This window comes from Cibotium barometz, chromosome 28, assembly GCF_041138505.1.
Source record: "Cibotium barometz isolate CiBa-2024 chromosome 28, ASM4113850v1, whole genome shotgun sequence".
Classification (NCBI taxonomy): domain Eukaryota; kingdom Viridiplantae; phylum Streptophyta; class Polypodiopsida; order Cyatheales; family Cibotiaceae; genus Cibotium; species Cibotium barometz.
The window spans coordinates 22,927-35,765 of record NC_141073.1 but is presented as its reverse complement, the minus strand read 5'-3'; positions in this window follow the sequence as shown (position 1 = coordinate 35,765).

Genomic DNA, 12,839 nt, shown 5'->3' with positions numbered 1-12,839 from the left:
TCAGATAACTCTTTAATCAGAGTGAGGGAGTCTTTTAGATGTTGCTTTTGTTGGAAGAGAATGGGGAAAAGCTTATGATGAAGCCATATAGACGCATTCTCAAAAACAAGGCCATTGTAAGAGCAGATTGGCCTTTCGACCACTGTAGGTTTGTGGATTTTGGGCAAGAAATAAAGAGAGCAAACTCTGAACCCTTGCTCTGGCTTCTGCAAAATAAACTTTGCTTCAACACTTGAGAGCACACTAGACTTTTGACAAATGCAGGCAAGCCTATCAAACAGTTCATTCAATGGAGCCTGGGTGACTGGGAGATAGACCTGTTGATCTAGAAGTTGTCGATCACCTTCATTAAGATACCATGATTTATCAAGAATTACCAAGCCAAGGTTTTTATCTGCTGGCTTGATAATGATGTTATAGTTCTTTATCAATCTGTTAAGGGCTCTTCTCAAATAAAGCAGAAGCTTGTTCTGACGAAGTCGCTCACATGAAGAGATTGAATTTTGAAGTATGACTCTTCCAGTGTTGATGATGTCTTCCAGAGGCTGATAAACTTTAGAAGGATTCCAATTCGGGTTTGCAACTCAAAAAGGAGGAAGAGGTCTATCTGGTGCATTTCTGAAAAACCATCGAAGACGAAGTTGTCTTGCAAAATTATCATAGTCTTTGGTTAGATGTGTTGAATCCGGAAACTTTGACGGAGGAATATATCCCAAACCAAGTCCTAGAAGCTTTTTCTCACTAAATGAAAGCTTGTACTGAGAGAGATTGTGGATAGCAGTGTTTGAAACACGTTGATCCACATCAGTTGGGGTCTTTCTAGAGAAAAGCAATAGAGCATAGCGCTCAGGATCTTGGAGAGGGAGCCAGAAGAGGTGCCTTAACGCCGGGGATTTCGAGACTGAGATCGGCTGGGTGGAGCGGATCTGCTTCGTGAATTTTGCCGATTTTGTTTCTATCCCGAACCAGATTTCTGGGTATTGCGGCCTTGTCGAGAAGAGGAAGGCTGTGCAGAGGAGGGGGTGGAAGTCTCCTTCCTTTGAGGTTGATTTCCACCCCCTTGCCGGTTTCCCCGCTAGTTTTTTGGCTGGGTAGACTTGCCTTTATTTGGCTTGTTTCTCTGCTGCTTACCTTGGTGGTTGTTTTGCCGGTCTTTCTGTTGATTGCCTTTTTTAGAAGCTTGGTTGCTTCTAGTTTTCTTCTTGTTGTTGTTTTGGCTTTTCTTTTGTTGATTATCTTTTCGTTTTTTGTTTGTCCCACCTGTTTCATTTGCTAGACTTTTCTTTAGCTTGTTGATCTGTGCTTGAACTTGCTTCTGAACTTTCTCTTTGACTAGCTTGGCTATAGAGGGTTCAGTAGGAAGAGATTCTGCATCTCCCATGGCTTGATCCTGTGTAGCTTTCCTCTTGGTGAAAGCAGCTTGCTTGATCTTAGAGTTAAGGAGATGAGAGACCCTGAAATTATTTATAGCAGTTTTGAAATCTTTGACCAGCTTGTTCTTCCAAGTCTTCATGGTGTTTTCCCATAAAGCGTGTGGGCTGTCCATGAGTTCTAAAGCAGCTACCATGAGGTTCACGATTTCCTAGAGACTGGCTTCAAAAGTGGAGGCATAAGCATCCAGCTTCTTTTCTTGATTCTCTACCAGCTTTGCCTGGGCTTCAATGAGGACTTCCAAGCAACTGCTCCTGTAATTTTTACAAAGATCTTGTAGAGTTTGATTGAGAAAGGCATGTCCTTGTTCATCTTGCACAGTAAGGCGGGGTGGTTTGAGTCGAAGACTGTTAGGTACGGTGCCTTCTTCTCTTTGCTCTCTAAGCTTTTTGAGGTAAGCTTGACTTTTCTCCAAAGCTAAAAACATCTTCTTGTACTCCTCAATAGACTTCTTCAAGAAATCTTTAAGGTGAGAAGGTTGAGCGATGGGAAGAGTAGGTAGAGCAAAAAGGTGATCATAGGATGATGATGAAGCACCAAGAGTAAACCTGTATTGGTTTTGTGCATTAGCAGTATCTATAGAATCATCCATTCTTCGCTTAGCACGTTCTCTTTCTCCACTAGCAAATTGAAACGCTCCCTGGCTGGTAGAAGGGTTGTCTTGACCTTCGTTTGCTGCCTCTGGGATAGTGTTCAAAAGCACCATGATAGCAAAGGTTTAGGGTTTAGGGGTTTTTTCAGGTGTGCAGTTGTGGAGTGATAAAGATAAATAACCGGTAGCTGCGGGGCAGCTAAAAGTAGCTGCGGCAGCAAAAAATAAATTTTTCGGGGGCCGGTTACGTGATAGTGAAGTGATGTCAAGTGGAGTGTATGTAAGATATGGTGTTGAGGTGTGAATAGTATGAACTTAAGATGGCCACGCACTATGACCAAAAAGTCCAAATTCCCACCTCACGCGAGGACAACAGCTAGCCGAAAAATACGACTAGTTGCCTACGCAAACTAAAGGCTAAGATGTGGGGACAACAAATTGCCGCACAAAAGAACGACTAGTTGCCCACCAAACCAAAGGCTAAGACGTGGGGACAACAACTTGCCGTCGTAAAAGAACGACTAGTTGCCCTCAAAAATAAAGGTAAGGGGGGAAGGGAAGGTGCATCAATCGAAATGACACTTAGAATGCCACACAATATGACATTATGCCAGATCGAAGGAGCATACTCAGCAGAAAGACACTAAACCAGCCAAATTAATGACCAAGTGCCTTTAAGCACCAAAACAATGGCCTTACTCATACACACAAGAAAGACACTTTACTAGCCCAAAAAAGGACTAAGTGCCAAACACAAGACAAAATTTGATTTAAGAGACAAAAAGGACTTTAAAAAGTTGATTTCTTGTATTAACTTGAGGGTGTAGTTCCAAACTAGTTTCGCTCTAGAGTGAGCTCTTCAGTGGAACACCCAAGTTTGAGAGTACAAGAATGAGAGCTCTCTCTTATGTAGAAAGGGGAGGGCTAGCTTTTGCCTCTTTGCATGTGGGATAATTCAGCCTTTTGTTGTGAAAAAGCAAGCTTGGGACATGAAGAACCCAACGCAACAAACGGCGCTCGAATCGGATAAGTAGAGCTCTCTAAACAAGTAACAGAAGCTCAATAGCATCTCATGCAAACTAAGGGTTTTGAACTCATGACCCCTTTCGTTAGAGTCACAAGCCTTAACCATTAGGCTAGAGTGGTGGACATGTTGACTCATGCAAAAATAAGTTACATAAGGTAACTATAAGACTAGAGAGATGCATAAAATAGGTGGAGGGTTTTCCCGATAGAGCAGAACCAAGCATGGGAGGTCTCATATGTTGTTAAGACGATGCTCCCAAGGGTTGCTTTACAAAGATGGGTCCACGCTAAAAATAGTACATACTAAAAATAGTATTTACTAAAAATAGAAAGTTACAAATCAGAGGTTCGAACCTTTGATCTAACAAGATAGGACCGCAGATTCCTTGGATTTCTCCAGCAAATCATAGGTCTAGGTCTATGCTTCAGCTCGGGATTTTATTGGCAAAGCCGAAAAAGTTTAGGGTTTAGGGTTTAGGGTTTAGGATTTAGGGATTAGTAAAGTTAGGCACTTAGTCCTTTTTTGGGCTAGTAAAGTGTCTTTCTTGTGTGTGTGAGTAAGGCCATTGTTTTGGTGCTTAGCAAGAGGCACTTGGTCATTAATTTGGCTGGTTTAGTGTCTTTCTGCTGAGTATGCTCCTTTGATCTGGCATAATGTCATATTGCATGGCATGCTAAGTGTCATTTCGATTGATGCACCTTCCCTTCCCCTTACCTTTATTTTTGAGGGCAACTAGTCGTTCTTTTGCGGCAAGTTGTTGTCCACACGTCTTAGCCTTTGGTTTGGTGGGCAACTAGTCGTTCTTTTTTGCGGTAATTTGTTGTCCCCACATCTTAGCCTTTAGTTTGCGTAGGCAACTGGTCGTATTTTTCGGCTTGTTCTCGTGAGGTGGGATTTTGGACTTTTTGGTCATAGTGCGTGGCCATCTTAAGTTCATACTATTCACACCTCAACACCATAAGTTACATACACTCCACTTGACATCACTTCACACTCAAGTAACCGGCCCCCGAAAAATTTATTTTTTGTTGCCGCCGGTACTTTTAGCTGCCGCCGCAGCTACCGGTTATTTATCTTTATCACTCCACAACCGCACACCTGAAAAAACCCCTGAACCCTAGACCCTAAACCCTAAACCCTAAACCCTAATCCCTAAATCCTAAACCCTAAACCCTAAACCCTAAAAATCCTAAAAATCCTAAAAACCCTAAACCCTAAACCCCAAACCCCAAACCTTAAACCCTAAACCTCTAACCCTAAACCCTAAACCTAAACCCTAACCCTAAAAACCCTAAAACCCCAAACCCTAAACTCCAAACCCCAAACTCCAAACCCCAAACCCAAAACCCTAAGCCCTAATCCCTAAGCCCTAAAAACCCAAAAAAACCTAAACCCTAAACCGGTTTGCAGGCACCCCATTTGCTCTTATAACGGTTATGTTTTTGAGCAGGCCTCCAAGTGGCTTCACCACAAACTCCTCCCCATCCTCCTCTCCCATCACTTCCATCTTCCTGATTCTCTCACCCTCATCAACCTCCTCTCCACCACCCCCTTTCCTCCTCACTGCCTTCTCTTCACCTTCGACATCATCTCTCTCTATCCCAACATCCCCACTGCCAAGGGCCTCCTAGCCCTCAAATCCTCCATTCTCCCTCACTTTCCCCCCCATGGTCTCCTTCATTGTTCGTCTCTCGGAACTTGTGCTACGCAACAACTTCCTAGAGTTCAACAATTCCTTTTGGCTTCAAACCAAGGGAACCGCCATGGGTAGTAACTTCGCGGTGGTTTATGCTTGCCTCTTCTTGAGTCATCTCGAGGACTCAAATACCCTCTTCCGCTCACCCTCCCTCGCCTTCTATCACAGATACATCGACAATGCCTTTGCAGTAGTATGGATAGGGGATCTTCCCTCTCTTCTCGCCTTTCTTGATTCTTATGGCCATCCCCTCAAGCGCCATATCAAGATCGATGCCTCCTTCTCCCACTCCAAGGCAACCATCCTCGACATCGAGTTCTTCAAAGGAGATCTCTTCTCCGATTATGGCATTCTCGACTCTCAATGCCATCAAAAGCCTCTCAACAACTACAACTATCTCCCGTGGCATTCCTTCCATCCTCTCCATCAAAAAACCTCCTTCGTCATTGGGGAGCTTCGCCGTTACATCAAAAAACCTCCTTCGTCATTGGGGAGCTCCGCCGTTACATCATTCGTGAGAGCTCCCTCACAGGCTACCTTCGCCTTCGACAACGCTTCTATTCCCGCCTTTGCGCTCGCGGCTACCCTCCCACCTTCCTAAAGGCATGCTTCAAAAAGGTGTCTTACTCCCGCCCCACAAGCTTCTTCTCAAACCCTCTTCTCGCTCGGGCCATGGGACCCCCGTTGTTCTTAAGATCCCCTTTTCCCCCGCGACAAGGGCCTTAAACTTCGGGGCTACCCTAAACCCTAAACTCCGCACCTGCTTCAAGAAAGATCCCAAGATGGTCCGACTCCCTCTTCCAATGATATGTTGGCTCAATGGGAAGAAGCTCAAAAACTTCCTTGTGCGTGCTAAAATCGATCATCCTTATCCTCGTCTTCGACCTTCTTCGCTCCCGTACCTCTCCTCGCCCCCTTGTAAAAAACCATGCCTGTTTTGGCACGGTATACCTCCATGTTTTGGATCCTTCCTCTTTTAGCTACCCTGCCTGTTTTGGTAATATTGACTTGCCTATTTTGGCAATATTCCTTTTTCCTCTTTTGGAACTGTTGACTTTCTTGTTTTGACTGCCCTCATCTCCCCTCATTTTGAGGCCTTTTTCCCTCATTTTGAGGCAATCCCCCCACTCCCTCCTATTTAAGCAAAGCCTTGTACTCTCATTTTTTCATTGCACTAATGAGTGCCTCTAATGCACGAAACTAGTTTGCAAATTTAAAAAGTGTTTGCATCAAGGCTTGTCTCTTCTCTTCTTCTCTTCTTCTCCCTCTTCCTCTTCCTCTTCTCTCCCTCACCCCCCTCTAGGGCCGCTCGCCTTGCCTTTGTTTTTAAACTTAAATTTTTAAACTCTAAAGCTTTCCACATGGCGCATGCCCCTAGCTCCCCCTCCCCTTCCCCTTCCCCTTCCCCCTCCCCCTTTGCATCCTCCTCATCCCCTTCCTTCTCCCCTTCCCCCATCTCTCCCTCTTTCTCCTCCCTCGTTCATGCTCGGGACTCTCTCTCACCCTCCTTACGAGCCCGCTCCCGTCCAACGGCCGGCTCCTCCTTCAACTTCAACATCTCCTCCTCTCCGGCTTCCCTCTCCTTCGACGTTGCTGCCCCCTACTCCGCGACATCCCTCTTGGCTGGCTCCCCCTTCTACACATCAGGGGGGCTAGCTCTTCCTCTACTCCGTGACATCCCTCTTGGCTGGCTCCCCCTTCTACACATCAGGGGGGCTAGCTCTTCCTCTACAGCGGCAAGCTGCTTTCCGACTGCTGCAGCGCCGCCACCGTAGCGCCCCTCTCCGTCGCCGTAGCACCCCTCTCCGTAGCACCCGTAGCACCCCTCTCTGTCGTCTCGTCGCTGTGGGCTACCCCTTTCTGACTGATGCAGCGCCGCCGTCGTAGCACCCTCTCCGTCGTCTCGTCGCCATGGGCTACCTCTTCTTCGCCACCGCCGCTAACTACTGCCGCGGTAGCCTCCTCTTCGCTGCCGCCACCGTCGTCTCCTGCTGCGGCGGTCGCTCCCCTCGCCTCGGCACCCCGCCTTGGGCTCGGCGCCACGGCCCCCCACTCCGTCGCCGTTGCCGTGGCCCCGCCCCTCACCACCACGGCTGCTCCGCCCTGGGGCCCCCTCTGCCCCCGACTGCCCCTGCCCTCGCCCCTTCTGCTGCAACAGTGGCTGGGGCCGCCCTTAGGGCTGCGCAGGACGCCGTCTCGCTGCCGGCTCTGTGATGGCGGCAGCCACTCGCGCCGGCTCTGAGTTGGCGGCAATCACCACCGCCTCCTCCTCCTCCTCCTATGCTTGGCAGGGCCACCTCCGGATCCCCCTCTTTCTAGCCCGGCCCTACCACCCTCAGCGCTCCCGCTACCATCCCCTCCGTCGTCGCGAGCCCTCCTTTCTCCCCTTTCTCTCCGGATATTCATGCCCATGTCTCCGCCTCCTTCGCCTTTCCTATCCTCCCGGCCTCCTCTTGCACCCTCTCGTTCCCGCCCCTTTCCTATCCTCCCGGCCTCCTCTTGCACCCTCTCGTTCCCACCCCTTTCCTCCTCTTTCCCCCCTCTACCTTCCCTCTCTTGCTCTCTCCCGGATCCTTCCTGCTTTAGCTCTCGGGAGGAGGAGCTTGATTCTGTTTTTAACAACCTTATGCTCCAAATTCGTGGGTCCGAAACCTGGCCTCGCACCCCTTACCTCACCGCGTCTCCTTTGATGCCCCCTCCTTTGATCTCGGCCTTAACCTCGCCAAGGATGAGATCGAAGACGCTTGGGAAAACCGCCTCAACGAGCCTCTCCCCGAGGCCCCTCCCACGCTTGCTTCGGACCCCCCCCTCTCCTCTCAAATTTTCCTCAACCTGAAGAGCTGAAAATCCTCCTCTCCGCATCCGTCTCGCCGAATTCAAAAAACTCCACTCCAAACATCTTCGAGCCCTTGATGTTCAATCAAGGCTCAAGAGCATCATCTCGGAAGGCCTCGTCCCCCAACAATCTAAAACTCAAGCCTCCCAAGCTCACCATCAACGACCCTGATGCCCATGGAGAGCTCTTTCGTCTCGCTGAAGCCTATAAGGCTAATTGTGCCTCCGCTCTTCCCTCCGCACAAAAATCCCTCTCTATCTCCTTCCTCGAGAAGCTCTCCTCCTTTCACCTCACCTTTGCCGACCGGCTCGATGAGCTTTGCAAAATCCTCTCCTCCATTCCCCTCTACCACATTCCCTCTTCTTGGTGGCTCGCCAAAATCCACTCTTGGCGTCTAAAAGCTCTCTCGGCCTCCGGTTTGAAATCAATCACTTCCTTGTCACTACCTCTCTAGAATCTCAAGTTCAAAAAAAAAGCCGTCACCCTCTGCAAAGATGCTCAAGAGGACGCTCTCCTTGAGGCCGAACAAATCCCCAAGGAGAAAGCAGTCATCAATACTCTCATTCACAAGAGGGGCTCTCCCATGTCAAAGACGACCTCTCCCGTCTCATCCAACCTCTCCTTCAACATCCTCCTCATGCTACCTCCCCCGCTTCTTCTCCCTCCCCCTTCCCCCCTCCCTCCCCCTCTCTCCCCTCTCCCGGGAAGGGCCTCCTTCTCCCCCCCTCTCTTCCCCCTTCCCCCCCTCCCTCCCCCTCTCTCCCCTTGATTCTTATGGCCATCCCCCTCAAGCGCCATATCAAGATCGATGCCTCCTTCTCCCACTCTCCAAGGCAACCATCCCCGACATCGAGTTCTTCAAAGGAGATCTCTTCTCCGATTATGGCATTCTCGACTCTCAATGCCATCAAAAGCCTCTCAACAACTACAACTATCTCCCGTGGCATTCCTTCCATCCTCTCCATCAAAAAACCTCCTTCGACGTTGTTTGGGGAGCTCCGCCGTTACATCATCCGTGAGCTCCCTCGCAGGCCACCTTCACCTCCGACAATGCTTCTACTCCCGCCTTCGCGCTACCCTCCCGCCTTCCTAAAGGCATGCTTCAAAAAGGTGTCACAAGCTTCTTCTTAGACCCTCTTCTCGCTTGGGCCATGGGACCCCCGTTGTTCTTAAGATCCCCTTTTCCCCCGCGACAAGGGCCTTAAACTTCGGGGCTACCCTAAACCCTAAACTCCGCACCTGCTTCCAAGAAAGATCCCAAGATGGCCCCAACTCCCTCTTCTGATGATATGTTGGCGCAATGGGAAGAAGCTCAAAAACTTCCTTGTGCGTGCCAAAATCGGTCGTCCTTATCCTCATCTTTGACCTTCTTCTCTCCCTCGTCGACACCCCTCCCGTACCTCTCCTCGCCCCTTGTAAAAAACCCTGCCTGTTTTGGCACGGTATACCTCCCTGTTTTGGCTCCTTCCTCTTTTAGTCACCTTGCTTGTTTTGGTAATGTTGACTTGCCTACTTTGGCACTGTTCCTTTTTTGGCAATCTAGCCTCTTTTGGAACTATTGACTTTCTTGTTTTGGCAGCCCCCATCTCCCCTCATTTTGAGGCCTTTTTCCCTCATTTTGAGGCAATCTTCCCCCTTTTCCATGCACCTCTCCCTCTTTTTGAGAACCCCCCACCCCCTCCTCCTCCTATTTAAGCAAAGCCTTGTACTCTCATTTTTTCATTGCACTCATGAGTGCCTCTAATGCACGAAACTAGTTTGCAAGTTTAAAAAGTGTTTGCATCAAGGCTTGTCTCTTCTCTTCTTCTCTTCTTCTCCCTCTTCCTCTTCCTCTTCTCTCCCTCACCCCCCTCTAGGGCCAGTCGCCTTGCCTTTGTTTTTAAACTTAAAATTAAAATTAAACTTAAAGGATTAAACTTAAACTTTTAAACTTAAATTCTTAAACTTGAACTTAAACTTAAATTTTTAAACCCTAAACCCTAAACCCTAAACCGTGAACCGTGAACCGTGAACCGTGAACCCCAAACCCCGAACCCTAAACCCTAAACCAATCCCCCTAACCCTAAACCCTAAACCGTGAACCGTGAACCCCAAACCCCAAACCCCAAACCCTAAACCCGAAACCCTAAACCTTAAACCAATCCCCCTAACCCTGAATCGTGAACCCTGAACCCTGAACCCTGAATCCTGAGCCCTGAGCCCCAAGCCCCAAGCCCCAAGCCCCAACCCCAAGTCCCAAGCCCCAAACCCCAAACACTAAACCCTAAACGCTAAGCCCTAAGCCCTAAGCCCTAAACCCAGAACTGAGAACCGAGAACCCAAAACCGAGAACCTAGAACCCAGAACCCAGAACCGACAACGGAGAACCGTGAACCGTGAATCGTGAACCGTGAACCCTGAACCCTGAACCGTGAACCCTGAACCCTGAACCGTGAACCCTGATCCTAAACCCTAAACCCTAAACCCTAAATCCTAAATCCTAAACCCTAAACCCTAAACCCTAAACCCTAAACCGTGAACCGTGAACCGTGAACCCTAAACCCTAAACCGTGAACCCTGAACCACCCTAACCCCTAAACCGTAAACCTAAAACCCTAAACCCTAAACTTAACCCTAAATCCCAAACGCTAAACCCTAAACCAAGAGACACCAAAATGAAAATATTGCACACCACTTGTGTTCGTTAGTTGACCGCATTTCCAGTTTTAACGTTCCTTGTCATTGTGAACGATACCCTATTCGATCAGGGTATGAATAAATCCACGTGTCTGCGTGCTCGTTTGGACACGAAGTGAATTCTAACGTCGTAGACAGTGATAGTTGGTTGAGCCCCGAAGTACAGTCCCAACTTAGTAAACATCGATAGTTGGTTGAGTCCCAAAGGGTTGGCAGACGAGTCCCTCCTGGGATTACCCTAAGGGTCCGCAGAGTGGTAGCCTACTAAATAGTTTGTACAGTTCTTCGAGGAGGAAATGAATCTATCCCTGCATCCCAACATAGAATAAGAATCAATCATTGAACGGGGTGAAAACCCTTCGTTCATATAGCTCCAAGTAGTGGGGGCAATTAGCTCGGTAGAGTGCCTTGTTTACACCGAGAGAGTCAGCGGTTCAAGTCCGTTATTTCCCAGGGCTGTAAACCCGTTTATTAGGATGCCTTAGTTCCTATCAATCTAAAATAAAATGATCAATTACCATGCTTAATCCTTTTATGAAATCAACAATTGCGGCTTACATCCGACACGGGTCCCGTCCATTATCTCGCACCCCCTCGTAATGTATCACTCTTGGCATGCCCTCGAAAACTCCGGGTAGGTGCGAATTCTTCTAGTCTATGCCCATCGCATATATGGGTAAATGCTCACAGGAAACAGCATCAGAACGTGATCAATTCGATCAGGCAATGCCACCTATTATTCGATTGTCTGCTGACAGCATCAACCTCGAAACTGATCTAAGAATCGTTGAAAGAGTTCCGTCCCGCTTCTCTGTCCATACATACACGTGTACATACATGTTTATACATACATACGATTATACATCTATACATACATACACATGTATATATTACAATTTACACACACTAACATGCAAATACACAATATGTATATGGCTGTACATACATATATATATATATATATATATATATATATATATATATATATATATATATATATATATATATATATGTTGTACATATATGTATATATATATATATATATATATATGTATGTATATATTATATATGCTGTACATATATGTTTGTATATCTTGTAACTCCATTAAAATCATCGATATACATAAGTAATTCATAACAACATTGACTCAAAATTAGGTAGAATAATTAAAACCATTAAACTTAAAAAATATAATTTTATCTTAAAACATTGATAAAAGCATTAATATTACATATTATTAAACAAAATATTTTATTAAATCCTTCAAATAAACAACATTCAAATCTATAAGATTAAAAAAATAAAGAATACTAACCTCTATAACATTGTTCTTCTCTGAACTTGTAGTGTGATAGGAAAGATTAATGAAGAGTAGGATGGTTTTTTGGTTCCAACTCTGTGGCACTAAAAAACCAATATACACTTCATCTTTGACCCTTTTTTCTCACCCTAATCTCTCTAACATCTCTCACTATTAATGTGAGAATGGAGGGAAAAGAGTGAGGGAGCCATCTACCGTAGAGAAAGAAGAGAAACTATAAATTCATACGAAGAAGTCGATAGTATTTCAAAACACCAAACAAAAACATCGGATTATGGAAATAAACCTTGCAATCAAAGAATATTAGCAGAAAGTGGTCCCAAAGAATATACAAAAGAGGAGAGTCAATACCTTTTGTCTCTCTCTTATCTACGTGAAAGAGAGAGAAAGCTCTTAGAAGGCCCTCCTAACAAAAACTCAAAATATTAAGCTAGATCACACAAATTGTTTAAATTGGACACATTCACAATGTCAGTAATATTAGAGGTATAATTTATCCCAAACTTGGTTAGGTTATACAATAACAATAAAATATTCAATAAATTTATTGTAATATTAGTAAGAAGTGGTCCAAGAGAGTGTACAAAAGAGGAAGAGAGTGACTCACTTAGTATTATCTTGTCTCTCTCTTCTCTACGTGGAAAAAAGAGAAAGCGGAAGAGAGAAAGCTCGTAGATGCCCTTTTTTATGCAAATTTTGCCTAATGGTATAGTGTAGGTCAAGCTAAAGATTTAGACTTATAAAGCTTTACAATATTTTGTGATAGGGTGGCAACTTTACAAGGTAACTTGTCCTATACTTCCTTCCTAGAACAAAAGGTACATTGCAGAAGTAAATGTTTTCTATTCTCATGCTCTAATCTCGAAGCCACACCCACTCTCATCTTACACAACTCTCACATTGTGAGACTTCTACTTGCCTCAAGCCACACCCACTCTCATCTCAAACAATTCTCACATTGTGAGCCTCACATACCTCAAGCCACCCACTCTCAACTCTCTCAAATTGTGAGCATTATACTTGCCCTATATCCTTTCTACATGGTTTTATCCCGGCTTTTCTAAATGAGGCCACCCAACGTCAAGTCTTCACAACAGCATTGACATTGAAAGCCCAGGTAAAGTTTGACAATTTCAAGCACGATTCTCTCTCTCTCTCTCTCTCTCTCTCTCTCTCTGTGTGTGTCTCTCTCTCTCAGTTTCCAATAGTTGGCGACTGATTTTGTTAGTTTTTAGCTAGCACTAAATCCTGTGTGAACT